The 12871-nt window shown below is 46.6% G+C and overlaps 1 protein-coding gene across 1 annotated transcript in view; it reads left to right on the top strand.

Annotated features, from left to right (window-relative positions):
* Nucleotides 1–12871, top strand: part of LOC135898911 (sodium- and chloride-dependent glycine transporter 1-like) — a 968957-nt gene that overhangs the window by 13268 nt on the left and 942818 nt on the right. The window lies entirely within an intron of this gene.

Here is a 12871-nt window from a genome sequence, read left to right as displayed (position 1 = left end):
CAAGGGCTTGTGACTTGTGCCACGGCTAGAGTTGCATCTGCGAATACCGCAGAAGCTTCAGCCATCGCGCTAGCTATTAAAACTAAGGACACTCTGGGACAATCGTCGATAACTCTTACAGATTCCCAAGTCGCATGTAGACTATTCCTCACCGGGAGGCTACCACACAGCACCACTCACCTATTAGGATCCAACCTAACGCAGAAACACATGATCATCTGGTGCCCGGGTCACGCAGGACTCGAGGGCAATGAGAGAGCGGACGGCGCAGCTCGTGCTTTTGTCAACCGAGCGGCCGACCACTCTGACGAAAACCCCTTTTTACCACGAGACATCCTTGAGCACCAGCGGCGCGAGCGAAGAAAGTACAGTCCACCACACCCTGACCTATCCAGGCAGGACTCTTATGACTGGCGCCGAATACAGACGCACACATTTCCAAACCTTTATTTGAAAAATGCCATTCACCCAACGCTGTACAGCGCTCGCTGTCCTTGGTGCGGAGGCCGGCCAACTCTCGCCCACATTACGTGGGACTGCCAGAACAGGCCACCCAAAATTAATACTCCAAAAATAGCCGGCAAACTTTCCGGAAGGGAGCAGTGGGAGACTTGGCTCGCCAGCGAGGATCGAGAGATGCAACTAGCGCTTCTCGACCAAGCACGGCGGACCGCTCAAGCCAGTGGGGCCCTGGACTACGGGCTCCACCCACTCGCTTTCTGCATTTTTTTTCTCTTTTAAATAAACGTTTTGATATATATATATATATATGTACAGTTTTCCAATTTTGCGGTGTTAGAGTGCGCATACATATGTATACTACTTGACGCAATTACCTAATGTGCATCGTTTCACTGATTGTGATTTCGACCATGTCTTGACTGGCGACATCACCAGTAGTTCTATTGGTGGGTTCACCGGTTAGTTTGAATCAAGCCGAATGAGAGTAATTGCTGACGTCAATGCACACTTGCAGAAGAACCTAGCTGCGCCACCCTTAATATCTGAGAGGCGATATGTGAAGCGATACGTGATTGATTGCACACTGTTTCATCGGCGCTCTACCGGGCCTGAAGGTCACATTGAGTGCTGTCTGGGCATTTGAAGACAGCTGGGCGCTTCAACTTCAGTACCAGGGTGCTGTGCGAGATTGCACAGTGTTCGGCATCGCCCCACAAAAACACACAAAAAACACAGCAGAAAAAACCTGTCTGCTTTGAAAAAGGAATGCTTTGCATTAATAAAGCATGGAACGAACCTGAAAGGAAATTTACATGCCCTTGTGGACAGCTCTGCATGGCACTAGCCCTTTGCCATTTTCACAGTGACGTAAGGTGTCGATGGCGGAAGGGGAGACAATGTTTCCCGTAATAGTTTTAACGCACCAAATCCTCTTTTGAACAGCAGTTTAGAACTTCAGAAGTGTTTTCCGCGGCAGCAGCCTGTTGAAAAGTTTCGGGCCTTAGTTTTTGTGTCCTCTGATGGAAGAAGGGTTGAAGGGGGGGGGGGGGGGGGCTGCTGTCCTTATCATGCACCATACACATACCTTTAAAGAGCCGGCCTGATTGACTCCCTGAGCACAGCGTGGGGTAAGGTTATTTAGGTTAGTTCATCGAGCGGGAGCTGTGTTTTTTGTGCTCTAAATCTCGCGGGGAATCGCGCCTCGGCTACCAGCGAAAAAAATAAAAATAAAAGGGAAGTTAACGGAAAGGACGCATGTCATCCAAGTGGAGCAGCCTTATCGCGTTTTGCGGGGGGAGCTCCGAGACATCGACATCAATAGAAGCGGTTCCTTTTCAAGACGCCGTTTCGATATCAGAATCGTACGTGACGCTATTAACTTATGGGGAAGATGAAAAGGGAAGAGAGCGCACTCGGTATCTTTGGAGAGAACGACTTGGACAGGCTCCGCGCCTGGTTAGTGACGTATACAGCCGAGGGAGTTTGGGACGTCGAGCGATTCCTGCAGTAACGTAGTGAGACCTTGTGGGTAAAACAAATATGGGCGCGCGCCCATGCTATTTCAAGACTGTTTCGATGCTATCGACTTCAATTTTGCTAATTAGGCTTTTTGACCTATTCATTTCTATTCTACGTAGCTGGATGCATTGAGTCATCTGTGTTTTTATATTGCGCCTTGGGGAAAGCAACCTAATATGTATTAATAGATGAATGAGGTTTTAACTTAGTTGCTATGTAAACCAAACCAATAAAGGGAGAGTATTTAATAAATAAATAAATAAATAAATAAATAAATAAATAAATAAATAAATAAATAAGAGAACACCGGTGTAATGTGCTTTCTTAGTTTCGTCGCAACGACAACAATGACAACATTCGTCATTGACACTTGAGAAGTGGTTGGTTGGTGGGGGTCTTTGCTTCATGCGGGGTTAGCGTGTTCTTCTGTGTTTAGGAATTCGCCACCACACGTCAGTAAGGTCAACGTCGCGTAGGTGCGCAAGTAGAAGTTGCGAGACCGCCTTTGAAATGTTGCAGCTGCAAACCGCCGACCAACGTCCGCGTATGCAATCGTGTCCTGTGACTATTACGTAAGACGCTGGCGGGGAGCAAAGAACGAGGAAGTGTCAGTCTTTGTATCGGCGAGCAGTCTTCGTATTGCGTCCGAAAGAAGAAGGGACACCTCCGTAGGGGCACATAGCGCGAGACAGAGAGATGTGCGTCGGAAAATACAGCCCTTTCGAGCTGAAGCAACAGAACTGCATACAACATTCTACTACAAAGGCCGGATGAAAAGTAGAAGTGTACGCGGTTCGCACTCTTTTGTCACCACTTTCCAAAATAATAATGCCCAAAAAGAAAAGGGTAGCCGAGGGTGAAATTTCTCCTCTACGTCCAGCGTCGCTATCTTTTGTTCGGAATTCGCACAGTCTGGGTATACGGCGCTTAACACGTTCGTACCGGCTGCGCCTTCTAGAAATGAAACCGAGCGGCGCCTGTGACGTCAAGAAGAACGACGCGGCCCGTGTGAAGCGGACAGCTGCGCGGCGCGCCGTCCACGAGGCTTTGCCGTGTGACAGACCCTATCTCTCCGGAGAAGAGGCGCCGCCGTCTCTTGAGCCCTTAACACCAGCCAGGATGAATGGGCACCCACACGAAATTGCGCCCCCCGTCGTCGCCGCGTGCGAGAGGTGAGGGAAACGCCACGGAACAGCGGCATATAAATGCTCACCGGTGCCAGCAGCAAGGTGCGATACCCCGGGCTGCGTCGCGGACCCTTTTTTTGCAAAGCTTGGCAGGTAAAATGTCTCTGCAGGACGTTGCATCGGTCTTTATCCGCGCTGGAACGCGCATAAAAAATAAAGAAGACGGTCTTTTTTTTTTCCAGCAAGCTCTGCGATACCACGGGGCACCGGAATCGCGCGAAGCAATGGAAAGGAGCTTTTCTTGTGCCTCGGAGCTCGATAAACAAAACGACAGGTAATAAAGATGAGCAGGTTAGCCTAGTTAGAAGGACGCATCGAGCGCTATCGGCAACGTCTGAGAGCCCGAAGGGCACGATATGCTGCCAGCATTATTACGTACACTTCTCGCAATGACGTATTTTTTCCCTCTTCATTCTCTTGTATGGTAATTTAGCGTAGTGCAGGCGCTTGGGCTTTCCACGATAGTAACGACGAGAATAATTAATTCACGTGGTTCTCATCGCTTTTTCTTTACCTTCGTCATTGATGTGTTCGCTCATAGTTGATGACTAAGGTGACATACCGACAGCTGTGGCCCAGTGATGTGAGGAAAAGGAATAGCAAGTAAGCGAGGAAAATCGCGTATAAAGTTTTCATGATGGCGAGATTGAAACTACAATTGTAGGTACAATTTTTTTCGGCTTCTTAAATGAAACAAGGCCATGGCGCTCATTATTATATTTTTTTTTCTATGCAGTGCTCTGTATAGTTGAAACATGGATCTTCCTCGTGTGCCCCACGTCTTCCCGTCGGGAAATTTAGGCAGCTACACAATAGAATTTAGCTTCTTCTTGAAATGGTCACACAGCATGTACGGCATTTTTCCCGGACCCGACCACCATCTCGCTAGTGCGTCAGTGAATCGACCTCAGGCTAAATATTCAAGAACAACTTTTGGTCACCAATCATTCCTTAAATATAGTTTCGCACCAGCTGCAAGATTTACGTCTCCCTTGTGATGTATGTAGAACCCTCAAATGTGGCTACAACTATAAGGGATTACAAAGAAGGCCCAGATGTCAACGGCCTTGAAGCAGCTTGTCCTGTCACTATTGCACGAAATATGTACGGAAACGCGTTCACATCTACAAGGACGAATCAATGACGTCTGCCAATTCAACGGCCGCTGTCGCTGTTTCGGCCTGTCTGGTCACAGCTAAATTTCGAACGTCGAACATGACCACGTCGACAGGGCGAGTGAACAATCTCGGTCTTCGCCTCCTCATTTATATTGATCTTTCATCCTCTTTCCCCCGAGCAGCGTAGGAAACCGGGAATCCGTCTGGTTTGCCTCCCTGCCTTCCCTCGTTTCTCTTTCTCTCTCGCTTCTCCCATCGCAAGATCTAGAAATGGCTCCTGGCTAGCTCGGTGTTCCAATGAGGGATTGAGCTTTGTTTGAAACACGATAGTTCACATGTAGCGAGAATCTGGTGATACAAATTCAAATAAATAAATAAATAAATAAATAAATAAATAAATAAATAAATAAATAAATAAATAAATAAATAAATAAATAAATAAATAAATCACATTAGTTACATAACTGGGCCAGAGGTAGTGGGTCATGAGCTTTAATATTAAAATAAAATGTCAAGTTTAACATGTCGAAACTGCGCGGTATATTATAAAGGACCCCGTAATGGAGGACTCCGGAATAATTTGGCCTACCTGGGGTTATTTAACGTGGACCTACATCTAAGTGCACGAGCAGCTTTGCATTCCACTTCCATTGAAATGCGGCCGCAGGGGCCGTGAATCATATCATCGACTTTGTGCTTCTAAGCACTACATCCTTTACTGATCCACTGTGGCGGGTAGGCTATGATTTTTGCCTGCGAGGCTCAGGTAGTGTTCGATAAGGGAATTTTGTACCTCAATTATATAAACAAAATTCAGAACCCCGCTTCGCTATTATACAAGTCGGTTACATATACATGAACATACTTCAGGATAAAAATGTTTCCCTTCGTTAATTTCTTTTGTCCGCGCTTCTTACGTACACGTTGAATGGACATAACCAGCGAACAGATTTCATATTTAGTATTCTGTAGTTGTACGTCAGAAGGCACAAACAAGCATGCGTCTGTGTGCTACCGTAAGCACGAGGTCGCGGGATCGAATCCCGGCTACAGCGGCCGCATTTCGATGGGGGCGAAATGCGAAAACACCCGTGTACTTAGATTTAGGTGCACGTTAAAGAACCCCAGGTGGTCAAAATTTCCGCAGACCCCCACTACGGCGTGCCTCATAATCAGAAAGTGGTTTTGGCACGTAAAACCCCATATATTATTATTATGTGCTACCGTAAAGCAAAGTCGTACGTAGACGTCTAAATGATGGCAGCAGAGCTCTCTCACCAGCACATAAGCCACTCACTGAGACCGAAGCGCGCGTTGAACTTGCCTAAATCGGGCCACGAACAAGCAGAAAAAAACTTTTCCCAGAAATTGGGTCACTGCATAAGATATGAGCACCTTTAAAATTTCCTTCGCACTACTGATAGAACCAACGGTTGGCCTGTCCCGTGTCTAATCTTTTACTCGAAGAGGACGTTGGAGAAAGAGACGCTTTAGCAATGCAAGTAGCGAGGTAGTCGATTGTTTATACAGTTGTGCTCTGTGTATATTTTACGAATGGCCACCCTTCAAGCTAGGTCTCATTGCTAGACTCTAAACTTTCTCGCGGCCTGCGATGGTACAGCGGAAGCAGCTTCAAAGGCCACAGGGGAATCGCAATGCGCGCTGTCACCACCATCCGAGTCCCGGATCAAGAAGAACCTGCTGCGCAAACTCTAGTTAAGCCTTTGAAGTTCCGGGATTCTACTGGTGTGAGTGTAGGACGACAGAAACAGAGCCGAGTAAATTATTTTAATCCTTGCGCCTTGTTGCTACGGCGAAAATACTGCGTTCACGCTGCACGACATTCACAATTCGCGTAACCTCCACTGTTTGTTTAACAACTGTAGACAAACGGGAATGGAGGCTACGCGCCGTACCTGTACTGTAGTGTCAAACAAGAACTAGGGCTCACAAGAAGATAGAGAATTGATCAATAGTGTTCGCACGAGGGAAGCATCAGCCTGCACTAAGGCTGAGGCTTGTCTTGTTAGGCAATTGTTCTGATGCAGTGTGTACTACAGAGGGCGTAAGTGCTTCGGATTGTGTAAATACTACACGATGGCAAGCAACATCTCAACAACGACTATGACAACAACGACAAGCAGTTGCTTTGCAGTGTCCCGTAGTTTTTGGGTCACGGGATGACGCGTCACCACAACGATCTGCAACACAAGCCTTCTTTACTGAAAGTGATATTTTATCGAAGTATTAACGCTTAGAATCTCCTTGTCTATGTGTTTTATTTCCGATTGCAATTACGTCGACAGTCAAGGCGCATTTCCGCCATTGGCGTCACCGTGGTGTTCCATATAAAATTCAAGTGCGATAACATCGTGTCCTCACACCGTATGCTTTGTGTGAGTGAAAGCGTGCTACGGTGGGTCGACTATGGTGGCTCAGTCTCGCGCGCGCAAGGAAGGAAGGCGGGGAGGAAGCGCTCCGTCTTACATCATGTGCAAGGTAACCACGGGGGAGGGGGGGGGGAGCATTCTACTTCGGCAGCAGCTGCGTATGGCGCGGCTGAGCGGGACTTATTTTGAAAGAGATCTTTGATGGGGACATAGTCTAGGCGTACCAAGTGCCGAAAGCTTAGTGGGTGTTGTGTTCTTGCCGCTTAGCTTCGTCGAAGCGAGAGGCAGCACGAAGGTCAGTTCGCTCGCTCCTGCTGCCACGATTCCTCACGCCAGCGTTTTGACAGGGTGTGTCCGCGGTCATCGAGTGGAAAGTGTTCATGTTTGCCTGCGCGTGCGTGACACCGTGTTTGTTAATTTAGTCAGTAAGCGAGTGTTTACAAGCTTATACGACCGATAAAACTACTATACGTGCTTCATGTAACTTTCTAATAATTCGCCTTTAAACTGCGACCTTTCATTCAAAACTCGATCGCGATTTATTTGACGGATAAAGGTTTATTATTACTAAAGAAAATATGAAGCGCAAACATTTCTTTTCTTTTTCATGGCGATGTCTCAGCACTGGCGCATCAGTGTGATGTATCCGATAATTTTCACATATTTGAACTCTTTCGGCACAGGAAAGGGTATAGAAACTTTCGCGGTTGAGTACCCGGATCTTTTGGAGTGCAGTTAGGTCCTTTTAGCGCGACAACGTTAAGGAGACCGAGTCGCATAAAATCTGGCGTCGGTGTCGGCGTCCCACGTCGGCGTTGGGCGTCGCTTCAGCAAATAGAATTTCGACCCAGATTCCAAACCATGCATACCCAACCACTTCTCTACCACCAAAGTTGCTCGTGCCTTGTCTTTCATTCTTTACAAAGTTATTCCTCGGAATATTGAGAAAGGCAGCCCGCAAACAAATCTAATGAAAAAATGTAACACCGCCAGAGCATGTGCTTTATTTTAGCTCTTCTCAGATTGAAATATTAAAAACTGGAGGACGCTTAAGCTTCGCCTTCAAGAGTGGAACGCGACAGCGTTCCCGTCGACCCGCCAAGGGATGTAAGACAATGGGCTACGGCGCAGCGGAGCAAGGCAGCGTTCGGCGCGGCAACGAAATGTGCGCCTGAGCAAGCGACGCACGCCTGAGCCTTAGAAACAGCTCGTTTCTAAGGCAACACCGCATTCACTAGAGGCGCGTTTGTACCGCTTGGAAGCATCGAACTCGTGACTTTGAAGAGCTTTCTAACTCTTATGCCAAGATTAGAGGACATGGTTAGAGAATCACTGGAATCTGAAATTACCGTGGCCGAAATTGAAGCGGCAATTGATGACTTGGGTAATGGGAAGTCACCTGGGCCAGATGGACTGGGTGCAGCCGTATACAAATTTTTTAAGGCAGAAATGGCAGTGGCTTTACACCGAGTGATCGCTGAATGCTATGAAAAAAAGCAAGCGCCTCTCTCGTTCAGGACAGCGCACGTAGTAATGATCCCCAAAACTGACGATCCTTCAAAATTACTTTCAGTTGAGTCCTACCGTCCCATTAGTTTGACCAATACAGAGTATAAAATATACATGAAAGTGTTAGCTAGAAGGCTCCAAAACGTCATTAAGTCCCTCGTTGGCCTGCATCAAACCTGTGGCATTAAAGGTAGAACAATTTTTACAAACATACACATAGCAAGAAGTATTCTGGAATGTTGTGACGCAATGCATGACCGCGTAGCTATGATTCAGCTAGATTTACATAAAGCGTTCGACAATGTTGTACATGAAGTTCTGTTTTTATTCCTGGAGCACGTAAATGTTGGATCTGTAATTACTGAAGGTGTTAAAATGGTGTACCATGATTGCACAGCCAAATTAGTGATCAACAAAGAATTAAGCATGTCAATTCCTGTGCGGTCGAGTGTGAAACAAGGATGTGCGTTGTCCCCTCTACTTTTTGCGATATACTTGGAGCCGTTTTGTTTACGTTTGTTTGCAACACCATGTATTCGAGGCTTCACTTTTTCAGCAGTGAAGTTAAGGTCTTAGCGTACGCGGACGACATAGCCGTGTTTTGCACTGATGCTAGAAGCGTGCAGGAAGTTGTCAGTGTTGCTAAGGCGTTCTGCAGAGCAACTGGTAGCGTGATCAGTTGGCCAAAATGCCTTGGATTTTGGCATGGCAACTCGCAGAGCACACCCGAGGTGTACTGTAATATGAATTGGACCGTCTCCCCCGGAAAGTACCTCGGTGTCACGCTAAATAACTACCTCAATGCTGATGAATATTGGTCTGAGGAAAATAAACGCGTCAAAAATGCTACCGATAAATGGGGTGGCCAGAACTTTTCAATGTTCGCAAGAGCTTCCGTTTGTAATACGTTTTTAATTGCAAAAGTGTTCTACGTGTTGCAAGTGATGGCCATGGCAAGAACTTCGGTTCAAAAAATCCACCGAGTGTTTGCGACCTTTATTCTCGTTTCTAAGGCGCTCCCATTGTGCGCTCGTTTCTTGTGCGCTCCCATTGCGATCCCCATTTGGGGATCGCAATGGGAGCGCACAAGCCGGTGCAATTTGTTTCACAAGGTGAAAAATGGTGGGCTAGGGCTCTCACACCTGTTTTTCAAGCAGCTGGTAAGCAGATTCTTCTTTGTGCGAGACCAAACTGATGTCTTTTTGAGAACTGTGATCCAAGCACGATTGCAGGATTATCTATCTGACTTTGCCGTGTCTTCTGTTTCTTTCGGAGCTGGACCACTCAGTCCTTATTTGCGTGAAGTGGTTACTTCTGTACGCCTGCTCAAGGCAAGGTTCTCATATGAATACTTGTGTGATGTCACAAAAAAGCGTTTGTATTCTGATATTCTCGATGTATTTTTACCATTACCGGTTTACCGAGCCGCCTACAGGCTAGGTCCTGAGCGCGATGTGCTAAAGCGCGTTAAAAAAATGCCAGTGAGACCCTCTGCTAAAACGTTCTTTTTTTAATTACATACCGACACTCTCCCTGTAAAGCCATGGTTACAAAGCAAAGGCCTTTGTACCTTGGTCGGTAAACTGCTTAATCTGTAATAAGCCAGAATCAATTGAGCATATTTTTATTGACTGCCATGACGCCGTATTTCTGTGGGACGTCCTACAAAGAACACTTAAAAAAGAATTGCCGATAAGCCCTTTTGGAATCCGGTTTCTTCCACTTGCAGAAACAGGGGAAGCGCCGAGTGATATGTTAATGCTGCTTTGCGTGCACAGCGTATGGAAGACGAGAATGGACATCAGGCATTGTCATATACAGGCTCACTCAGCAAGACACTATTTTGTTGAGAGCATTATATACACACGCGACTTGTTCAGAGCACTATGTGAACCCCCGGAATGGCTTCCTGTACTAGACCAATTGGCTTCTGTGAAGTCCTTTTAAACACCTGACACTGGCTGAGCTGTGGCTGGTGTTTTTAGAATATGTACATGTCGTGTATTTGATCTTTTTGTTTGCGTTTGTGAAAAGGCAATAAAGAAAAAAAACTCGTGGCTTAGTGGTAGCGCCTCCATCTCACACTCCTGAGACCCTGGTTCGATTCCCACCCAGCCCATCTCGCAAGTTGTTTTTTATTCATGAAGTGCCTGCAGGGATTTATCTCTCACGGCCAACGCCGCCGACGCCGACGCCGACACCGACGCCAATGACACCGGCTTTTCTGCGACACGAGCTCCTTAACGCTGTCGCGTTAAAAGTGGTAACCAATAACAGGACATTGACCCATGCAAGAGGCCGCGTTTCTACCAGAAAGCTCGCCTTCGTGCATGGCGTTCGTATATTGAGTCTTTTTGTTTGAGTGTCATGGAGAATGACTGTGTCCGCGGGTTTAAACTGCACGAGGTTGAAGTCCGCCTGTTGGCTTATGCAGACGATATTGCTGTGTTCTGCACTGATTCGGACAGTATAACGCAGACTGTCAAATGCGTTAAAAGTTTTGTGCTGTAAGCGGCAGCGAGGTAAACTGGGGTAAGTGCCTGGGATTCTGGCACGGGGATTGGCGTGGGGCCCCAGACACTTTTGCCAACATGAGTTTCGTTACGACTCCGGTGAAATACTTGGGTGTTCCCCTTCAGTGCTACAAAGACAGTGAGTCGTACTGGAGTTTGTGAAGTGATAAACTTCGGGACAGGGTAAACAAATGGAATGGCTGGAATTGGTCTATGTTTTCCAGAGCCACAATTTGCAACATATCTTTAGTGAGCAAACTTTGGTACATCCTCCAAGTCTTGCATTGCTCAAGGGTAAACATCCAAAAAATTCACCGGGTCTTCGCAGTGTTTGTGTGGGCATCGTCTTGGGAGAGATCAAGTCGCACCAATTTGTTTCTTCGAGTTCAAAATGGAGGGCTTGGATTGTCACATTTGTTTTTGAGACAGGTAGTCAATCGTTTTTTTTTCTTCAGGGACGCAAAAAACCCTTTTTATACACTGTCTGCCAACTTCGCCTGGGCAAACACTTGCCCGAAATGGTTGTCTCAGCGGGCAGTTTGCCAGGGGGTGTTTATGGTTTTCTACGTGAAGTTGTGGTTTCATGCAGGTTTTTGTCAGCGCGTTTTTCATTTCAATATTTGAGTGACGTCAACCGGAAAAAACTGTACAAGGACCTGTGTGATGTTGTTCTTCCCGTGCTTTTATATCGGTCTCTCTACAGAGCTAGCCATGGGCACAATGTTCTGAAGCGCGTTAAGGCGATGCTACTACCGTTAGGCGCTAAGACGTTCTTTTTTGAATTGCACTCCGGAACGCTGACTGTCAAACCGTGGCTAGCTGAAAGAGGTTTCTTTGTTCCTTGGGGCACTCATTGTACAATTTCCAGGCAGGAGGAGACAATTGAACATGTTTTTCTGCATTGTTGGGATGCCGTTTTCCTCTGGGATGTGCTCCAGCGCACAATCAAAAAAGATTTCCCCTAGATGCGTATGGGATTCGTTACTTGCCAATAGAAAGTGATGATGGTACCCCATTCGATGTGATCATGCTTATTGCCCTGCATAGCATTTGGAAATGTAGAATGGCGGTAAGGCACAACGATCTCGATGCAAGAGCTGATCGCCAGTATTTCAAAGAAAGCATACGGAACTTTGTAGAGGAACATAAGTTGCTGGAGTGCATCCCAGAGTGGTTGCCACGTGTGGAATTATTATTGGCGATAAGGGAATTTTAGCACAAGCGCAGCCGCACAAGTTCTGCGGTCGTTTTTAACATATTGTGAGTGTGCCTTTTGGTTATTTGTGAATGTGTATTTTCTATCGGGCCAATGACCGGCAATAAAGAAAAAAGAATGGCGTTCGCAGCCAGCGTTTCCCGGTAAACGTTACGGTTACATAAGCTGCAGTTGCCAGGAAGCATGAAAAGCAGTAAGGAATCTTTGAACGCTATCGCATTCCACTCCACTCTTAAAGGGGCGGCTTAAGCGTCCTCCAAATTTTATAACACCGATGCACGTTTTACTTTACCCGAGGAAGCTGTGTCAAATCCCGTAGCGACCCCTCGAGCAATGCGAGAGGGAATGCCAAAATTGTCTTCAAGAGTCCGTAGCGGCTAAACACACGCGCAACGCACGCTGCTGTTTTGATGAATACTTTTGTCCTTATCGAAGCTCCAGCGACAAACGTTGACCGACTGCCGTTCGTCACTTCAAGCATCCATCTTGCTGTGGACTTCTGTCCTTCTTTGGATGATCCGCATGATAAAACTAAATATTCGAGACTGAGTTTTTCAGTGAGTCTGAATGTTATATCGGTGGAGAGCTATTTCTTGAGCATTCAATCAGTAGCTTCGAAAAGTCACATCTTGTGTAATGGCTTTGCGCGTAAAACGTTTTGTCGTTCAATTTTATACTGTTCCCGGCGGCACATTCGTGCTGATTCGAAGACATGTATGTGCCTTTGGCGGTGAACTTTCATTGTAGTGCTTGAGCTGTAGTGGTCCTAGGCACCCATTTGCGCGAAATCGATGATGCCATTCTGAAACAAGCAAACTAGCAAACAAGCAAACAAACAAGCAAACTAGAGAACAGACAAACAAACACAAACAAGCAAGCAAACAAAGAAACAAACAAACTGATGAAGAACAAAAGCCAATAGGACAAAGAAGGCGTGAGGAGGACATATGGTTCTGCA

The sequence above is a fragment of the Dermacentor albipictus genome, unplaced genomic scaffold, assembly GCF_038994185.2.
Source record: "Dermacentor albipictus isolate Rhodes 1998 colony unplaced genomic scaffold, USDA_Dalb.pri_finalv2 scaffold_23, whole genome shotgun sequence".
Taxonomy (NCBI): Eukaryota; Metazoa; Arthropoda; class Arachnida; order Ixodida; family Ixodidae; genus Dermacentor; species Dermacentor albipictus.
Note: the sequence above shows the minus strand (reverse complement) of the source record. Positions and strands in the feature narration are given on the sequence as shown.